The sequence below is a fragment of the Equus asinus genome, unplaced genomic scaffold (genome assembly GCF_041296235.1).
Source record: "Equus asinus isolate D_3611 breed Donkey unplaced genomic scaffold, EquAss-T2T_v2 contig_46, whole genome shotgun sequence".
Taxonomy (NCBI): Eukaryota; Metazoa; Chordata; class Mammalia; order Perissodactyla; family Equidae; genus Equus; species Equus asinus.
The window spans coordinates 20,001-40,000 of record NW_027225138.1 but is presented as its reverse complement, the minus strand read 5'-3'; the positions used below and the strand labels follow the sequence as shown (position 1 = coordinate 40,000).

General features: G+C 58.9%; 1 long non-coding RNA gene across 1 annotated transcript; it reads left to right on the top strand.

Annotated features, from left to right (window-relative positions):
• The first annotated feature begins 12,412 nt into the window (after positions 1 to 12,412).
• LOC139043975 (uncharacterized) lies at positions 12,413 to 15,147 on the top strand. The gene is made up of 3 exons (XR_011501042.1): positions 12,413 to 12,815; positions 14,105 to 14,375; positions 14,660 to 15,147. It is a non-coding gene; the product is annotated as an uncharacterized lncRNA (long non-coding RNA).
• Positions 15,148 to 20,000: the final 4,853 nt, after the last annotated feature.

The window sequence follows — 20,000 nt, the reverse complement described above, 5'->3', positions numbered from 1 at the left end:
CCCGTCCCCCCCGAGGGGGACGAGGGGCACGCCTCCCTTACCGACTCGACCCCCCCCGCTCCTCAGACACACCAGCGCAGCGGTTACCTGAGGAGGCCGACGGGAACAGGGAACGACACCGCCACTCGGCCTCGGGCGCCTGAGGGACGACCTGGAACGCTCCAGGGGCACCGCCAACGGCCTGGGGAACGCGCTCACGCGCCCGGGAAGGCGCGCGGCGCGGCGGCAACACGGCCCGCCCCACCGCGGGGAGGGCCGCCCGCGAGACACAGCCAAGAGGCAACAGGCAGAGCATCCGCCGCGTCACGGAGACCCCGACACCGCCCACGCCACGAGGCACGGGGCGGGGGAGCGAGGTCGGGCCGGATTCCGCACCCCTGCCGCCTCCCACACGCCACTCGCAGCGGGGGAGAACGGGCGAGGGGACCCGCGGGCAGAGCGAGAAGAGCGGTCCCGTTCGCCATGAACGTCCGTCCCTCGTCTGGCACGGCTTAGGCCCGGCCCGGGAGAGCACAGCATCACCACATCGGTCGGCAGCATAACGCGAGGGACCCCCGAGCAAGGGAAGGCCGGCGAGGACAGCGAGCGGAGGAGCCTGCTTCAGCCTCACCGACCCCTCTCCTTCTCCAGCAAGCGCGGGCGACGACCCCAGGACGAGAACGCCTGACACGCACTGGCACGGAGCCGGTGGGATGGGGTAAGTCGCGACCGCACCCGGGTGCCGGCGGCAGGGAGTGCACGTGGTAGAGGACCCCGCGCCCCTAACCCCGCCGCCCTCGGGTACCAGAGACCGGAGGTGGCACCACGGTCGTGGGGGCGCCTGGAACGCACAAGAGCCGGCGCGCAGGCCCCAGCGGGCGGCTCAAGCGGCGGGGGTGGAAACGGGCGTCCTGTTCTCGGCCAGAGCCCGGAGCCCTCCCCGCACACGCATCCAGGCACCCGGAAGCTCTCGGGCGACTGTCACCCGAGCAGAGCGTGTCAGCACTTATCTGGCGGCACAAAACCACCCATTCGGGGGCAAGAATCGCCGCGCCCGGAGACGGGGCCCACCCACGGATCACCAGGGGAACCCCTGGATCACGGCCACGGCCACCAGACCCCAAGCACGACCCCATCGCCACCAGGCCCGGAGCTCCCGGGGCCATCTGGTCGACCCCAGAAGCGTGGCGGCAGGGGGAGCCGGGGACAGCCTCCCCGGGCCGCCCGCGCGGGCCGGGACCGGTCGGTCCCTCCCTCTGAGTCGCCGGGTCAGGACTTAGAAAAGAATTCCGCGGAGGCGCCTCCGGCGACCGGGCCCGGGGCGGGACCGTGGCTCCCGTCCCTCAGCCGGGGCTCCACCTACGCCTCGAGCCGGCCCCCTCCCGCCTCCGGACAAAGACGCGACCCGCGAAACTCGGAGAGAGAAGTCCGGTCCGACGGCCCGGACCCACCCCGGGCACGCGTCCGGGCCGGGGACGCCCTCCCCGGCCCGCCCTCGAGGGCTCCCGGGGCCGGTCCACGCTCTTCTCCAGGGCGGGACTTGGAAAAAAAAACTGCCACGGAGGAGGAGGCATCCGAGGACCGGGCCCGGTCCCCACCGCCAGAGCCGGTCGACTCGGAAGACCAGTGGGGAAAAGGCCAGCCCGGCGGCCGAGCCCGTCGCGCCCTCCACGGGCCTCCCCCGCAAGGCCCCGGCCGGTCGCCCACCTCCGGAGCGGGGCGCGGAAAGGGGATCGGCGACGCGGAAGGCCCGACCACCGGGCCGCCCTCGGGACGACGGCCGGGCACGGGACGAGCTCCCTCGCCCGTTCCCCCGCGGCGGCCCCCCACCCCCTCCCGGGGACGGAGGGGCACCGGCGGCTGCTGGTCGACCCGTCCGGGAGGCCCCACACCCCGGCCGGCACCGGGCGGCGCGGCGACAGCCACCTCCCTCAGTAGCCTGCACCTCCAATCTCCGGCGAGCGGGCGTCGCGCTCACGCCCCGGCGCCACCGGGCCAGATCCCGCCAGCGACGCCGGCCTCCCGGGACTCTGCCTCGGTCACCGCGGCCGAGTCCCGTCCCTTGGCCCGCGTCGCCGGAGCTCCGGAGGAAAGAGACGATATAAAAGCGGCCGCCAGGTGGCACCCGGCGACCGACGACCGCCTCAGCGGGACGGAGCCGGAGCGCGGGCCCGCCGGGGAGCACAGCCGGGCCGCCGGGCCGCCCGATCCCGTCCCGGAGCCCCCTCGGACCCAGCCTCCCGGCCCAGTGCGGCCCCGGGGCGTCCGCCCGCGGGCTCCCGGCCGCCAAGGCGCAGCCCCAGCCGCAGGAGGGGGACTCGGAAAAGGTTTCTCGGGCGATCACCGGGAAGGGGAAGGGGAGAGTTCCCCCCAGAGAGGCCAGGGGGCGGCCCGGGCCGGGCTGGGCCGGTGCGGCCGGGAGGCCGCCGCTTCCCGGAGCGGCTGGAGCGCCCCCGGGGTTCCCGGGAGGACTTAGAAAATCAGGGCGGGCGGGGACGGTCAAACCGAAACCAGGCACGTCATCCGAGAAGGACCGTGATGACGGGAGGAGGAAAGCTTTCCAGTCCAGAGGGCCTGTCGAAGGCAGGCGGAGAGTCTACCCGCTGAAACTGACGAAGATGGGCAAAAGAAGCTAGCTCAGGCGCCGACATTTAAGGAAATAAAAAAAAAAAAGCAAGAGGGCGTGGAGAAATGGGGAAAAATCAACACTGAGAAATCTACCCTCTGAAACCGACGAAGATGGGCAACAGGGGCTAGCTCAGGTGGCAATTTTTAAGGAAAAAAATAAAAGGAAGTGCGTGGAGACCTGGGGAAAAAGCAACACGGAGAAATCTACCCTCTAGAACTGAGAAAGAAGCGCAACAGAGGCTAGCTCAGGTGGCAATCTTTAAGCAAAAAAAATAAGATAAAAAAATACAATGGCGAGGAGACCCGGTGAAAAAGCAACCCTGAAAAAGGTACCCTCTGAAACTGAGGAAGCAGGGCAACAGTGCCTAGCTCAGGTGACAATCTTTAAGCAAAAGAAACACACAAGGGCGTGGGGAGCTGGCGAAAAGGCAACACTGAGAAATCCACCCTCTGAAACGGACGAAGATGGGCAACAGAGGCTAGCTCAGGTGGCAATCTTTAAGCAAAAGAAACACACAAGGGCGTGGAGACCTGGGGAAAAAGCAACACGGAGAAATCCACCCTCTGAAACTGAGGAAGATGGGCAAGAGAGGCTACCTCAGGTGGCAATCCTTAAGCAAAAACAAAGCACAAAGGCGTGGAGCCCTGGGGACAAAGCAACCCTGAAATATCTACCCTCTGAAACTGAGGAACATGGGCAAGAGAGGCTAGCTCAGGTGGCAATCGTTAAGCAAAAACAAAACACAAAGGCGTGGAGACCTGGGGAAAAAGCAACCCTGAAATATCTACCCTCTGAAACTGAGGAAGATGGGCAAGAGAGGCTGGCTTCAGGTGGCAATCTTTAAGCAAAAGAAACACACAAGGGCGTGGAGGCCTGGGGAAAAAGCAACACGGAGAAATCCACCCTCTGAAACTGAGGGACATGGGCAAAAGAAGCTAGCTCAGGTTGCAACCTTTAAGCAGAAAAAAAACACAAGGGCGTGCAGACCTGGCAAAAAAGCCACAGTGAGAAATCTACCCTCTGAAACCGACGAAGATGGACAACAGAGGCTAGCTCAGGTGGCAATTTTTAAGGAAAAATAAAAGGAAGTGCGTGGAGACCTGGGGAAAAAGCAACACGGAGAAATCTACCCTCTAGAACTGAGAAAGAAGCGCAACAGAGGCTAGCTCAGGTGGCAATCTTTAAGCAAAAAAAATAAGATAAAAAAATACAATGGCGAGGAGACCCGGTGAAAAAGCAACCCTGAAAAAGGTACCCTCTGAAACTGAGGAAGCAGGGCAACAGTGCCTAGCTCAGGTGACAATCTTTAAGCAAAAGAAACACACAAGGGCGTGGGGAGCTGGCGAAAAGGCAACACTGAGAAATCCACCCTCTGAAACGGACGAAGATGGGCAACAGAGGCTAGCTCAGGTGGCAATCGTTAAGCAAAAGAAACACACAAGGGCGTGGAGACCTGGGGAAAAAGCAACACGGAGAAATCCACCCTCTGAAACTGAGGAAGATGGGCAAGAGAGGCTACCTCAGGTGGCAATCCTTAAGCAAAAACAAAGCACAAAGGCGTGGAGCCCTGGGGACAAAGCAACCCTGAAATATCTACCCTCTGAAACTGAGGAACATGGGCAAGAGAGGCTAGCTCAGGTGGCAATCTTTAAGCAAAAGAAACACACAAGGGCGTGGAGACCTGGGGAAAAGGCAACACTGAGAAATCCACCCTCTGAAACGGACGAAGATGGGCAACAGAGGCTAGCTCAGGTGGCAATCGTTAAGCAAAAACAAAACCCAAAGGCGTGGAGACCTGGGGAAAAAGCAACCCTGAAATATCTACCCTCTGAAACTGAGGAAGATGGGCAAGAGAGGCTGGCTTCAGGTGGCAATCGTTAAGCAAAAGAAACACACAAGGGCGTGGAGACCTGGGGAAAAAGCAACATTCAGAAATCCACCCTCTGAAACTGAGGAAGATGGGCAACAGAGGCTACCTCAGGTGGCAATCGTTAAGCCAAAGAAACACACAAGGGTGTGGAGACCTGGGGAAAAAGCAACACGGAGAAATCCACCCACTGAAACGGACGAAGATGGACAACAGAGGCTAGCTCAGGTGGCAATTTTTAAGGAAAAATAGAAGGAAGTGCGTGGAGACCTGGGGAAAAAGCAACACGGAGAAATCTACCCTCTAGAACTGAGAAAGAAGCGCAACAGAGGCTAGCTCAGGTGGCAATCTTTAAGCAAAAAAAATAAGATAAAAAAATACAATGGCGAGGAGACCCGGTCAAAAAGCAACCCTGAAAAAGGTACCCTCTGAAACTGAGGAAGCAGGGCAACAGTGCCTAGCTCAGGTGACAATCTTTAAGCAAAAGAAACACACAAGGGCGTGGGGAGCTGGCGAAAAGGCAACACTGAGAAATCCACCCTCTGAAACGGACGAAGATGGGCAACAGAGGCTACCTCAGGTGGCAATCGTTAAGCCAAAGAAACACACAAGGGTCTGGAGGCCTGGGGAAAAAGCAACACGGAGAAATCCACCCTCTGAAACTGAGGGACATGGGCAAAAGAAGCTAGCTCAGGTTGCAACCTTTAAGCAGAAAAAAAACACATGGGCGTGCAGACCTGGCAAAAAAGCAACAGTGAGAAATCTACCCTCTGAAACCGACGAAGATGGGCAACAGAGGCTAGCTCAGGTGGCAATTTTTAAGGAAAAATAAAAGGAAGTGCGTGGAGACCTGGGGAAAAAGCAACACGGAGAAATCTACCCTCTAGAACTGAGAAAGAAGCGCAACAGAGGCTAGCTCAGGTGGCAATCTTTAAGCAAAAAAAATAAGATAAAAAAATACAATGGCGAGGAGACCCGGTGAAAAAGCAACCCTGAAAAAGGTACCCTCTGAAACTGAGGAAGCAGGGCAACAGTGCCTAGCTCAGGTGACAATCTTTAAGCAAAAGAAACACACAAGGGCGTGGGGAGCTGGCGAAAAGGCAACACTGAGAAATCCACCCTCTGAAACGGACGAAGATGGGCAACAGAGGCTAGCTCAGGTGGCAATCTTTAAGCAAAAGAAACACACAAGGGCGTGGAGACCTGGGGAAAAAGCAACACGGAGAAATCCACCCTCTGAAACTGAGGAAGATGGGCAAGAGAGGCTACCTCAGGTGGCAATCCTTAAGCAAAAACAAAGCACAAAGGCGTGGAGCCCTGGGGACAAAGCAACCCTGAAATATCTACCCTCTGAAACTGAGGAACATGGGCAAGAGAGGCTAGCTCAGGTGGCACTCGTTAAGCAAAAACAAAACCCAAAGGCGTGGAGACCTGGGGAAAAAGCAACCCTGAAATATCTACCCTCTGAAACTGAGGAAGATGGGCAAGAGAGGCTGGCTTCAGGTGGCAATCGTTAAGCAAAAGAAACACACAAGGGCGTGGAGACCTGGGGAAAAAGCAACATTCAGAAATCCACCCTCTGAAACTGAGGAAGATGGGCAACAGAGGCTACCTCAGGTGGCAATCGTTAAGCCAAAGAAACACACAAGGGTCTGGAGACCTGGGGAAAAAGCAACACGGAGAAATCCACCCTCTGAAACTGAGGGACATGGGCAAAAGAAGCTAGCTCAGGTTGCAACCTTTAAGCAGAAAAAAAACACAAGGGCGTGCAGACCTGGCAAAAAAGCCACAGTGAGAAATCTACCCTCTGAAACCGACGAAGATGGACAACAGAGGCTAGCTCAGGTGGCAATTTTTAAGGAAAAATAAAAGGAAGTGCGTGGAGACCTGGGGAAAAAGCAACACGGAGAAATCTACCCTCTAGAACTGAGAAAGAAGCGCAACAGAGGCTAGCTCAGGTGGCAATCTTTAAGCAAAAAAAATAAGATAAAAAAATACAATGGCGAGGAGACCCGGTCAAAAAGCAACCCTGAAAAAGGTACCCTCTGAAACTGAGGAAGCAGGGCAACAGTGCCTAGCTCAGGTGACAATCTTTAAGCAAAAGAAACACACAAGGGCGTGGGGAGCTGGCGAAAAGGCAACACTGAGAAATCCACCCTCTGAAACGGACGAAGATGGGCAACAGAGGCTAGCTCAGGTGGCAATCGTTAAGCAAAAGAAACACACAAGGGCGTGGAGACCTGGGGAAAAAGCAACACGGAGAAATCCACCCTCTGAAACTGAGGAAGATGGGCAAGAGAGGCTACCTCAGGTGGCAATCCTTAAGCAAAAACAAAGCACAAAGGCGTGGAGCCCTGGGGACAAAGCAACCCTGAAATATCTACCCTCTGAAACTGAGGAACATGGGCAAGAGAGGCTAGCTCAGGTGGCAATCTTTAAGCAAAAGAAACACACAAGGGCGTGGAGACCTGGGGAAAAGGCAACACTGAGAAATCCACCCTCTGAAACGGACGAATATGGGCAACAGAGGCTAGCTCAGGTGGCAATCGTTAAGCAAAAACAAAACCCAAAGGCGTGGAGACCTGGGGAAAAAGCAACCCTGAAATATCTACCCTCTGAAACTGAGGAAGATGGGCAAGAGAGGCTGGCTTCAGGTGGCAATCGTTAAGCAAAAGAAACACACAAGGGCGTGGAGACCTGGGGAAAAAGCAACATTCAGAAATCCACCCTCTGAAACTGAGGAAGATGGTCAACAGAGGCTAGCTCAGGTGGCAATCGTTAAGCCAAAGAAACACACAAGGGTGTGGAGACCTGGGGAAAAAGCAACACGGAGAAATCCACCCTCTGAAACTGACGAACATGGGCAAAAGAAGCTAGCTCAGGTTGCAACCTTTAAGCAGAAAAAAAACACATGGGCGTGCAGACCTGGCAAAAAAGCAACAGTGAGAAATCTACCCTCTGAAACCGACGAAGATGGGCAACAGAGGCTAGCTCAGGTGGCAATCTTTAAGGAAAAATAAAAGGAAGTGCGTGGAGACCTGGGGAAAAAGCAACACGGAGAAATCTACCCTCTAGAACTGAGAAAGAAGCGCAACAGAGGCTAGCTCAGGTGGCAATCTTTAAGCAAAAAAAATAAGATAAAAAAATACAATGGCGAGGAGACCCGGTGAAAAAGCAACCCTGAAAAAGGTACCCTCTGAAACTGAGGAAGCAGGGCAACAGTGCCTAGCTCAGGTGACAATCTTTAAGCAAAAGAAACACACAAGGGCGTGGGGAGCTGGCGAAAAGGCAACACTGAGAAATCCACCCTCTGAAACGGACGAAGATGGGCAACAGTGGCTACCTCAGGTGGCAATCGTTAAGCCAAAGAAACACACAAGGGTGTGGAGACCTGGGGAAAAAGCAACACGGAGAAATCCACCCTCTGAAACTGAGGAACATGGGCAAAAGAAGCTAGCTCAGGTTGCAGCCTTCAAGCAGAAAAAAAAAAGACGCCAGGGCGTGGAGAGCTGGCGAAAAAGCAACACTGAGAAATCTACCCTCTGAAACCGAAGAAGATGGGCAACAGAGGCTAGCTCAGGTGGCAATCTTTAAGCAAAAAAAAAAAAAATAAAAAAATACAATGGCGAGGAGACCCGGTCAAAAAGCAACCCTGAAAAAGGTACCCTCTGAAACTGAGGAAGCAGCGCAACAGTGCCTAGCTCAGGTGACAATCTTTAAGCAAAAAAAAAAAACAAAAAACAAAAAACAAAAAACAAAACCCACAATGGAGTGGAGACCCGGGGGAAATCAACACTGAAAAATACAAAACGAATGGAAGACCAATAGACAGAGCAGGCACTTTCACCTGGGGTGGAGGAGGTACGCATGGATGACCGATAAGCGCATGAAAAGATGTGAGCTGTTCCCTGGAAAAGCAAGTGAGAAAATTAGAGGGAGACATTGTGGGGACACATGGGTGAGACTGCCTTCTTCCAAATACCGGAACAGGATCAAACTGCTAGTCAGGTCGCGGAGAAGCCAAGTCAGTCACTCACGCCTCACTGGTGGTGAAGGGAAACGGTATGGCCTCTGTGAAAAAGGGCGTGGCGGGTTCCAAAACTGACACGCCGCGGAAACAACCACCGAAAGTGGCAACCTACATAAGCCTTTGGTGTATCTTGCCTCCTAAGAGCGTCTGTATGTAGCTGGAGCCTTGGGTCGTTAAGGCTTCCACAGTGATCTGTGGTGGGTGGGTGGGGGGGGGGGGCCTTGGGCCTTGGGGGTCTCCGCTGGACCTCCAGGAAGTCAGCTTTTGTGGAGTCCCGTGAGTCCTTCCAGGGAGGGAGGCATCCAACCCGAGGGTGGTCTGGAGGGCACCACTCCCACCACTCCCGGGGGCTGGGGCGGGGGGCGGGGTGGGGGCTGCGGCCACGTTCCTGTTCATTCACACAGAATCCGGGGCATGAATGTTCTTAGCAGCTCTGTTCCACACAGCCCCACACTGGAAACCACACAGACGTCCTGCGAGTCCCATCCCTTGCTCATGTCGCCGGGGCTCCGGAGGAGGGCCACTCTGTAAAAGCGGCCGCCAGATGGCGCCCAACGACCGGCGCGGAGGGGTCAGCGGGAGGGAACCGGGTCACCAGCCAGCGAGAGTGCACAGCCTGAGCCCACCGCCGGGTCAGGTCTCTCTCTGTCTCTGTCTCTGTCTCTGTCTCTGTCTCTCTCTGTCTCTGTCTCTGTCTCTGTCTCTCTCTGTCTCTCTCTCTCTCTCTTTCTCTCTGGGCCCGCTTGGGGCGGCCGGGAGGTCACCACGTGAGGCCCCAGGGTGTCCACCTCGGAGCTCCCAGGCAGCACAGGGCAACCCTGGGCGCAGAAGGAGGTGTTGGAAAATCGGCGGGGAGGGGGGTGGGGTGGGTGGGCTTGCCAGGAAGGGGACAGACTCCCCACGTGACTTCTGGGCCGGGCCGGGCGCGGGGCTGCCGGCTGGCTGACGCGGACAGAGGTGGAAAAGTCCCCGGAGATGCCACGGGGCAGGCCGGGGCTGCCGGCCCCCGCTTCCCGGAGCGGCCCGAGCACTTCCCGGGCTCCCGGGAGGACTTAGAAAATCACGGCGGGGTGGGGGGTGGGGGTCGCTGTCAAACCGAAACCATGCACGTCATCAGAGAAGGACCGTGACGACGGAGGAATTGTCCGCAGTCTGTCAGGAATTGTGTGCAGCCTGTCACTTCCGGCCCAGAGGGTCTCTCTAAGGCAGACGGACAGACAGAGCCCACAAGTCGTAGAGGAAAGGACCGAGCCGCTTGGCCGCGGAAAAGTTTACAACACAAAACAGGTCTCCCTCCGCACGGGGCCACAGCAAAGCCCAAAGACGACACACGGGGGGGAGCATGGGTGCAGATGCACGTGTGGTGATAAGAATATGGATTTCAGCAGGGCTTCCCGTCCTCATCAACAAGCAGAAGCACCCAAATGGTGGGGGTTGGGGGGCAGAGACCTCACAGCCATTCCCTCCACAAATCGAGTTCCCCGGGACATCCTCACAGCGCCGTGCTGTGAGTGTGTGTGGGTGTTTAAAATGGAGTAAATGTGGACGTGGAACTGCTCCGTGAAACCAAAATAACAACAGTCGTAGATCTTCTTTGGTCATTTAGAAAATTCTTTTTTTTTTTTTTTTCCCCAGCGGTGCACGTATTTCCCTTCCAAAAAAGAAGAACGGGAAAGGAGATGTTAAAGGCAAGCAGAGAGAGGAAAACTGTTGCAAAACAAAAGCTGAGCTCCCGTCCGAGGGAGGCCTCCTCCATTGGAGGCCTAGGAAATCATTCTGACAAAATGGAGGATCTCTGTCTTTGGTGTCGATTCCCTCAGAGGTCAAGAGAAACCTTTTCCAATGTCTTTATCAGGAGGAGACTAGAAGTTAGAGAAAAGTATCCTTTCGGGAGTGAGAAAAACAAATTCTGATTTTGCATCAGCTTCCCTCCGATCTTGAAACTCATTGACTTGATTCCATTCTGTCGACGGAAATAATCCGGAACCAATCTATCCGTGAAAATCGGGGTGCGTTTATTCTGAGCTAAAATGTGAGGACTGTGGCCCGGGGCCTTTCTTCCCGAAGGAAGAGAGGGTGCCCGGGAAGTGGGGTGTACAGAGTGCTTCTAGACCCCCAGAGAGGACGTTTCACATAGGATCGAAAGGTCCCTTGGATGATAGTCGCGAGACTGCTCTGTCGGCACAGCGATCGACAGACACTGCTGGGTGGCAGGTCGGTTGTCTGGGCCTGGGTGGTCACAGGGGAGCCGGATGGTCAAAGGTGAGCGCAACCATCCGCTCCTAGCCTAAGGAAAGATGCCTCTCCTTAAGGAAAGGCCCGAGCACGGGGAAGCTGCTCCTTTCCCTTAAGGGCATTGGTTCTTGCCGTAGGAAATGTGTAAAGCGGATCTACGATGCGATGCGTGCTCGACGGCCACGTCAGGCCCTTTTCGAAAAACACTGTCAGGCCGAATTAGGCCGACACCCAATGGCTTCCTCATAGACTCCCATAGATCCTATCGCTCGCCATTTCTATCTGTCCACTCGTTCCAATTTTAGGCCACTTGACCACGAACAGGCCTTTTTCTCAGATTATTTTCCCCGTGAAACTTTGATCACCTTTTCACAGACAAAACGATCTTTACTTTTTAGGCCCTCTTGCCTGAAGGCAGCCATCTCACTTTCCTTGAACACAAAGATGTTTCCCATATTCACTTTTAGTGGCTTTTTGTTTTGTTTTGTTTTGTTTTGAGGACGATGAGCCCTGAGCTAACTGCTGCCAATCCTCCTCTTTTTGCCGAGGAAGGCTGGCCCTGAGCTCACCTCCGTGCCCATCTTCCTCTATTTCATATGTGGGACGCCTACCACCACGTGGCTCGCCCAGCGGTGCCACGTCCACCCCCGGGATCCGAACTGGCGAACCCCGGGCCGGCGAAGCGGAACAGGCACACTTAACCAGCGCGCCACCGGGCCGGCCTAGTGGCTTTCATCGCATTTGTTAAGTAGATTTTTTAACCCTCACGAACCTTAATTTTGGTGAAAACTAAGAAGCCAGCAATTAGGAACTGTCCTTCCCATGAGCATTCCGTCGCTTGGCCAATTTCTAAACACTTGGCCACTTTTAGAAACATGGGATTTCATAGGTTTATCTTTTCCTTCGCTTTATTTGATTTCATCTCACTTTAGTTTTTGGGTGAGGAAGATCGGCCCTCACAGAGCTAACGCCTGTTGCCAATCTTCCGTTTTTGTTTTCTTTTCCCCCCCTCCCGATTTTTCTCCCCCAATCCCCCCCATGACATAGTTGTCTATCTTAGTTGAGGGCCCTTCCAGTTGTGGCATGTGGGACGCCGCCTCCACACGGCCCGACGAGCGGTGCCGTGTCCGTGCCGTGCCCGGGATCTGAACCGGCAAAACCCTGGGCCGCCGAAGGGGAGCTTGTGAACTTAACCACTCGGCCACGGGGCCGCCCCCGTCCGTGGACTTTTTTATCACCTGATTTCACCTCGCAAAACTTCAAAGCTTCAAGTTATCAGAGAGGTTTGGGAAGTTGTTTTTATTAATTTAATTAATTTATTTTTCGAGGAAGACGAGCCCCGAGCTGACACCTGCTGCCAATTCTCCTCTTTTTGCCCCGGGAGAGTGGTCCCGAGCTAACATCCGTGCCCATCCCCCTCCCCTTGATAGGCGGGACGCTGACCACAGCGTGGCTCGCCAAGCGGCGCCACGTCCGCACCCTGGATCCGAACCTGCGAACCCCTGGCTGACAAAACGGAACGTGCGAACTTAACCGCTGTGCCGCCGGGCTGGCCCTTCGGGAAGTTATTTTCAGGACACGGGCCATAAACTAGAATCACCGCTACAGGTTTATCGGAGCGACATCAGCGTTCGTGGTGGATTGAGTCGTCCCCTCTGTCTCTCCCCTCCAGGGCACAACCAAAGGGACGTCTATCGACCCACCCACCAAGGATTCCCCCCCCCCCCCCCCCGCACGGCACAGCAGGATGCCTGAGAGATCCACGCAGCCCTACAGCGGCAAGTCACATTCGCACAGTCAAAATTCAATGGCAGAGACAAAACGTTAAGGTCAGTGAGAGGGAAGAGAATAACCGGCCCAGGAGCAACGGTGTGAAGAACACGGAGAAGACGGGTCCTAGACGCCGGGGTCCCCGGAGCAGCGATTTCATCAGAGGCCCGCAAACGTCCACGATCTCCACACCACGTTTATGGCCGACTGCGTGCGTGGGTCCTTTGGAATCGACCAGGCTACCGTCCGGGCCACTTTGGGACATCGTGTCCAGCTGCCCCGAGCGGTGGAGCTGTCGTTCAAGTGTAAGATGGGGCCCGTCCGGGGAGAGAATGGGGACGGGGAAAGGGAGGCCGCGGGAAGTCACAGAGTCTGAGGTGTTCGGGGGAGACTGACTCTTCTGAAGTGGAGGTGGTAGAAGGAGAGCAGCAGGATTTTTGGATTTTTGTTCCCTCTGTTAGGTATCTGGGTCCGGAGGAGAGTGGGGCGGGGGGGGGGGGCGGGTGGTGGTGGTGGTGGTGGGTGTGAGGCTGAGGCGGGGCTGGTGTTTCCTTTCCGAGTCAGGTGGAAGAGCTCCTCCAGTGGAGGTTTTTAGACAAGGGGTCTGGTCTGGCAGGATGGGAGGTTGCGGGTTGAGCCACAGGGGAATCTGTCGTAGCTCAGACTCGGGCCTTTGAAGAAATAGACAGAGAGAGGAGTTTTGCTCTGTCTGTCACCGCAGCCGGCACCTCAGGAGCAACAACAGGAGGCTTCCCGAATGAGTGAAGGGGCAGGAGCCAGCGTGCCCCGTGCCTCTCTCAGCCCTGCGCCGGCAGGGAAGGAAGCAGGCAGGCAGGCCTCAGGGCTACTCCCGTCCTACTGCCCGGTGGTCCCTGTCCCGGCCCCGCCCCCACTCTCCCCCTGACCCTCACCGCTCCCCAGCCCTCTTCTCAGCCAGAGAGGCGATGGGGGGGGGGCGGTGCGGTCCCAGAACAAGTTTCCTCTCATCCGCCATCATCTTGCCACCCTGACGACTTGGCCTGAGATCCGGCCTAGGCTGTACCCGTGTGTGGTTTTCCTGTGGACAAGGGGGCCGGTTCACCATTTCGGAAGAAACCCCTAGCCTTCCACTGCCGAGTCGCCAGCCTGGGAGGGGGGAGGGGGGAGGGGGGAGGGGAGGTCAGGCCCATTCATTCCGATGGGCCTGGCGTCAGGGCTTCATTCAAGTGCAGGAAGCTCTCTCCCATGGCCTCGGGCTTTTTTCCATTGAACGGCTTTCTTCAATTCCCCCACCCTTAGGCCGCAGTCCACCAAGGGCCGGGAGGCAGGGAGGGGAGATGTTGGGGCAGGGTGGCTGTCTGAGAAACTCGCCTCATCTGGGGCAGAAAGAGTGCCCCCCTCCTTTCTCTAACCCTACTAGACTGCTTGAGGATCACGGACGGTTTGGCTCATCGATGAGCCCTGCGTTATGGGCCCGGCAAGCAAACTCCTAACGGGCAACCCGCCGCTCTAGGCGTGTGTGGGTTTTTTGATCTTTCACCTTCAAGTTCGCACGACATCGGTCCGTGTCCCCCGCCCCGGCTTCCCATGGGAAATCCTCCGTCTCTTTCCACAGACTCACTGGCGACTTCACACAGTGCCTGCCTCCTCCTCCTTAGGAAGGAAGGAAGGAAGGAAGGAAGGAAGGAAGGAAGGAAGGAAGGAAGGAAGGAAGGGAGGGGCTGACCCCGTGGCCGAGCGGTTGAGTTTGCACGCTCCGCTTCAGCGGCCCGGGGCTTGGAAGGTTCGGATCCTGGGCTCGGACACGGCACCGCTCATCAAACCACGCTGAGGTGGCGTCCCACACGGCAGAACCAGAGGGACCCTCAAAGAGAATATAGAACTAGGTACTGGGGTGCTCTGGGGAGAAGAAGAAGAAGGAGGAGGAATAAAAAGAAAAGAAAAGATTGGCAATGAGCTCGGGTGCCAGTCTTTAAAAAAAAAAAAAAAAAAGAGGAAGAAAGATGGACAAACAGGAACGAATCCCACTGACGGCACCTCCAAATGGTGGGGGGCAGGGGGGTGGGGGGGGTGGGGAGTGGCATCATCGGGCCAAGGGTGACTCTAAGCGTGATCCCGCGGTTGTGTTATTTGACATTTTATCGAATCGATTTATTATTTTATTTTTGAGGAAGATGAGCCCTGAGCGAACATCTGCCACCAATCCTCCTCTGTCGGCCGAGGAAGACTGGCCCTGAGCTGACATCCGTGCCCATCCCCCTCTACTTTCCAGGTGGGACGCCTGCCACAGCGTGGCTCGCCAAGCGGTGCCGGGTCCTGCGCCCGGGATCCGGACCGGCGAACCCGGGGCCGGCGGAGCAGAACGTGCGAACTTCACCGCCGCGCCACCGGGCCGGCCCCCGGAGTTGTTTTGAAAATCCAGTAAGGGGCTGGCCCCGTGGCCGAGTGGTTAAGTTCGCGCGCTCCGCTGCAGGCAGCCCAGTGTTTCATCGGTTCGTTCGGATCCCGGGCGCGGACACGGCACTGCTCATCAAACCACGCTGAGGCGGCGTCCCACATACCACCGCTAGAAGGACCCACCGCGAAGAACACACAACTACGTACCGGGGGGCTTTGGGGAGAAAAAGGAAAGACAAAAAATAAAATCTTCCAAACTCCAATAAAACTTTGAGTGAAGACGACGAGGAGGATGCGAAACGTATCTCACGCCTCCGAGCCGAGCCGTCCGTTTAGGTTTAGGAAGGGGGACGAGGACCCTTTGTAAGCGACATCCCTTTTTAAGCACCATTCTAAACCACAGAACAGAACTCCCTCTCCTCGACCCGGAGCGAGGAGGTTCCTGGGTGTGTCAGAGAGGGTCACGTCCTCTGCAGCACGAACGAACCGCCAGGGTTCGGCCACGGGAAAGAATTTCTTCCTCTCCAGGGGGACTAAAAGTCACCGACGGCAGCGGGCGTAGGTGCTATCCTTCCCGTCCAGGAAAGGCAGGGAGAACTTCAGCCGTGAAGAGAAGGAGGTCTTCCTCACTCCCCGTTTTGGGAGGGCCCCTTTGGCAGGGGAGTTTTGTCTCCTGATTTCAAGTCAGGAAGAAAAGGGAGAGAGAGAGAGAGAGAGAGAGAGAGAGAGAGTGTGTGTCCTTCTCGTGCCAGGTCGGTCTGAGGGGGACCTCCTCTGGTTTCCTCCCTTCCCAGGGAACGCCGTTCGCTCCTTCTTCTAGAAAAAGCTCCCAAAGCACCACCGCCCAGGATGGTCGACCTACGCCCATTGTCCCTCCTTTCCCAATCATTTCTACCGCGACAGAGGGACAGAGGCCCCTGCCCCATCCCCATCCCCACCCCCACCCCCATCGCCTGCCTCCTTGATGGCCAAAGGAGCTGCCTCTGAGAATGGAACGGGGCTTGGAAACCTTCTAGAGGGGTGACTCTCACCTGCCTGCCTGCTGGGAAAAGCACCACGCTGTCCATCGGACTGCTCTTTTGGGCAAACGTAGGCGTGCCACATAGCGATCGACAGCTATGGCGGGGGGGGGGGGGGCGGGGTGGCGTGGTGGTGCCCAGGATCCACGACACGTGACGGCTGCGGAGCACGACAGCCCTAAGACCTTGAGGGAGACGGGGTGGCGCGTGAATCCTTTCGGAACGAGAACGACAGGAAACGCTGACGGGGACGTGTTCTCCTCTCGAGAACACACCAACGCCTCGCACGGTGTCTGACCCGGGGTGCCTCTGACTTTTGTCATCAGAGACGATCCTCTCGACCGCCCCTCACGCTTTGGGGAAAAGGGGAGAGGGACTCGGTAGCACGGGAAAAGCCATCCATCCGCCCTTCCTTTCCGTCTTCACGGCTCCTTCTCGTGGAAAACGAGGAAGCCATCCGGAGGAACGGAACACTGACCCGGGCCAAAGCGTGGCCCAGCCTGAGCCTCCAAAACCTTCTGCTAAGTGAGAGGTGCCAGACATCCAAGGCGACCTACGTTGCGATTCCACACAGAGGAGAGAGCTAGAACGGTCCAACCCTAGAGGGCGACAGCAGATGGCGGCGGCGGCGGCGGCGGCAGCGGTGGTGGTGATCGTGGTGGGGCAGATCCGGGAGTGGGGCCGTTTTTTCTTTCGGGGGGAGGGGATGGAAACGGAAACCTTCTGGAAATAGATAGCCATGACGGATGCGCCACCTTGGGGAGAGAGACTCCCGAAGGCCACTGGCTTGTGCCCCGTGGAAAGGATGGATTCGGTGGGATGGGAATTCTACCTCCGTGTAGAGCGTGTGGTAAACCACGAGGTAGGTGGGTGGGTGGGTGGGTGGGTGGCCTCCCTGCCTCGCCTCCACCTAGACGTCCACACACAGAGACCGACGAGGGAGGGAGGGAGGGAGGGAGGGAGGGAGGGAGGGAGGGAGGGAGGGAGAGAGACAAGATGGACAGAGGCCGAGGCCGAGGCCGAGGCAGTGAGCGAGTAAGTGATCGACCCTGGCCATAGGGATTCCTCAGAGGGCGTCTCTTGGCTCCCCAAACGAAGAATGTGTGTGGAGATCGAGAAAGATCACCGACCTAGGAGAACCAGCAAGACTTCCTCACCCGCCAGAGAGCCGCTGGGCCCCTGCCGTCCCTGCCACCGCCACCCCTACCCCTCGCCTTTGGCAGCGACGCCAACGAAAGGCAGGCAGACGAGTGGGAGAGTCGTGTGGTGGTGTCCCCCAAGGAAGGTGGGTCCATGCCGACGAGCGGTCGTCGGCGTGTGGAAAAGCCAGAGGCGGGCTGACTAGAAGGAGGGCGTCCTGGAGGAAGGGGCCAGGGTGTGAGGGAGAGAGGCCTGTTCCTCTTCCCCTGTCGGTCCCAAGTCAGGGGCCCAAAGGAGGAAAGCTGTCCGTTCCTTTCCGACTCGGACGGTTCGGGCGGAACCGACCGATCCCCGCGGCGGCGCAGTCGGGGCTTTCTGGACCAGAACCCCTCTCTCTGTCGCCTTTCGACCACACGCACGCTTTAGAGGCCAAGGGAAAATGGATCGGGTCTCTCTGTCTCTCTCCCTAGAAAACAAGGGGCCGGGGGCCGAGCCCGTGGACGAACGGTCAAGTAGCGCCCCCCACCCCGGCCCCCGGCTTCGACGGCCCAGGTTTTCACCGGTTCGGATCCTGGGCGCAGCCCCAGACCCAGCATCGCCCTTCAAGCCACGCCGAGGCGGCGTCCCACATAGCAGAAACGCGAAAGACCTACCACTGGAACCTACAACTATGGACGGGACGGGACGGGACGGGGCGGGGCGGGGCGGGGCGGGGCGGGGGTGGGGGGGGCGGCTTTGGGGAGCAGGAAGAAAGAAAAAATAAAAGAAACACAAGGACGGTCATCGCGATAGTTCTTTCCACTTCCATCCATATGTTAACAGGACCCAAGTTTCCCGACCTCCATTTGGATGTATGTTAACTAAATGGAGAAGCTATTCAAAGGACTCCTCTAAAGAAGTCCACGTTCTTCTTTCTAAATGATAATGAAAATCATTGTCACCACCGCTCTTCCGACCCTCCATGTCCAGACGGCCTCCCGCCCCTCCCCTATCCCCAACTCCCGCCCCGCCCCGCGCCGACCCCCGACCCCGGCATTCTCCACGCCCACCTTTCCCTCTCCACTCCTACCCCCCCCCCGTCCCCCGCCGCCCGGGACACCGCACCCCGCGCCCCCCCCCCCCCAATCCAGGCCGGGCCACCTGGTCGACCTCCTCGAACACTATATAAGAGGATGCCGGGCAGCAGGTGGCGCCCGACAAGCGGCCTCCTCACCGGCCGGACGGATCAGCCTCGCGGGGGCGGGCGATGGGGAGGCGTTCGTCCAGGTCAGGTCAGGTCGGGGGAGGGAGGATGCCGCGCCGGCCGGCCTGGTGCGTGGCCTGGTCCCGATCCACCCCGCGTCTCGTTTCTCGGGCCGGGACGAGTACAGGCGGGGAGGCCGACTCGGTCACGGAAAGCGGCCTTGGGGAGGTTTTGGCGAACGTCCCTGTCCCGGGGCCGTCTGCCGACTAGGGGACGGAGTCCTCCTCCATGCTCCTTCTCGCCCCCAGTCGGGCGGGTTGTGGGTCGCGCGGTCGACTTGGCCATTTCCCCGGAGGCATCCTGCCTGCCGGGGCTCCCTCCCTCGGGCCGGTGCGAGCGGTCCTCGGGCGGCCCGGGAATTTGGGCCGCAGCGAACGAACGAACGAAGCCCGTCCCTCCTGCGTCGGCACCGATGAGACACAGCCCTGGTGGATGGAGCCGCTTTCCTCGGGTTTCCTTTTGCTTTCGGCCGCTGCTGCCACCAAACCTCCCTAAACGATAGGAATGAAAACGGGAACCGTTGGCATAATAAAAGCGTTTTGGTTGGCGTGTTTCTTGGCTTTTGGGGACTCGAGAGGTATGATGGATGATCTCCGATTGACGTTGGGAAGGTCTATTTCATCCCAGTCGCACGAACCCCGAAAACGTGGCGGCTGGACGAGGGAGGGAGGGAGGGAGGGAGGGAGGGAGGGAGGGAGGCCAACCACGGGATTTCCGCACGACCAGCTGATGGACACGAGCGCCCCGTGAGCCGGGCGGAGGGCAGCCGCCCGGGTCTCGCAGCTACGTGCCCGCGGAACCCTCGGGACTGCGAGAAGCCGGAGCGACCCGCAGCCATGTGGCGCTCGGCGCGGACATCTGGTCGACCCGCGCGCCACGGGACCCGGGGCCCGAGTCCGGGCCGGGCCGCCGGTCGACCCGGCAGGGCGGCTGCCCCGGGGGCCTCGCGGCTGCTCGTCCGCAGCCTCCAGGGAGCCCTCGGGGCTCCGAGAAGGCCGAGCGCCCCGCGGCCCCACGGCCCCGCGGCGCTCGGTGCGGACATCTGGTCGACCCGCCCCCCCCCCCCCCCCCCCGAGACACGGGGGTCGGGTCGCCGGTCGACCCGGCAGGGCGGCGGCCACGGCGGCCTCGCCGCTGCTCGTCCGCCGGGTCGCCGGAGCCCTCGAGCCTCCGAGAAGGCCGAGCGCCCTGCGGTCCCGCGGCGCTCGGCGCGGACATCTGGTCGACCCGCGCGCCGCCGGACCCCGTGGCTACGAGTCCGCGGGGCCTTCGGAGCCGACAGAGGGCCGGGAGCGCACCCAGAGCACCCAGAGCCCCGGGACCCGGCCCCGAGCGCCGCGGACATCTGGTCGACCCGCGCGCCCCGGTCCGGGGACCAAGTCCGGGCCGGACAGCTGGTCGACCCGGCAGGGCGGCTGCCCCGGGGGCCTCGCGGCTGCTCGTCCGCAGCCTCCAGGGAGCCCTCGGTGCTCCGAGAAGGCCGAGCGCCCCGCGGCCCCGCGGCGCTCGGCGCGGACATCTGGTCGACCCGCGCGCCGCCGGACCCCGTGGCTACGAGTCCGCGGGGCCTTCGGAGCCGACAGAGGGCCGGGAGCGCACCCAGAGCACCCAGAGACCCGGGACCCGGCCCCGAGCGCCGCGGACATCTGGTCGACCCGCGCGCCCCGGTCCGGGGACCAAGTCCGGGCCGGACAGCTGGTCGACCCGGCAGG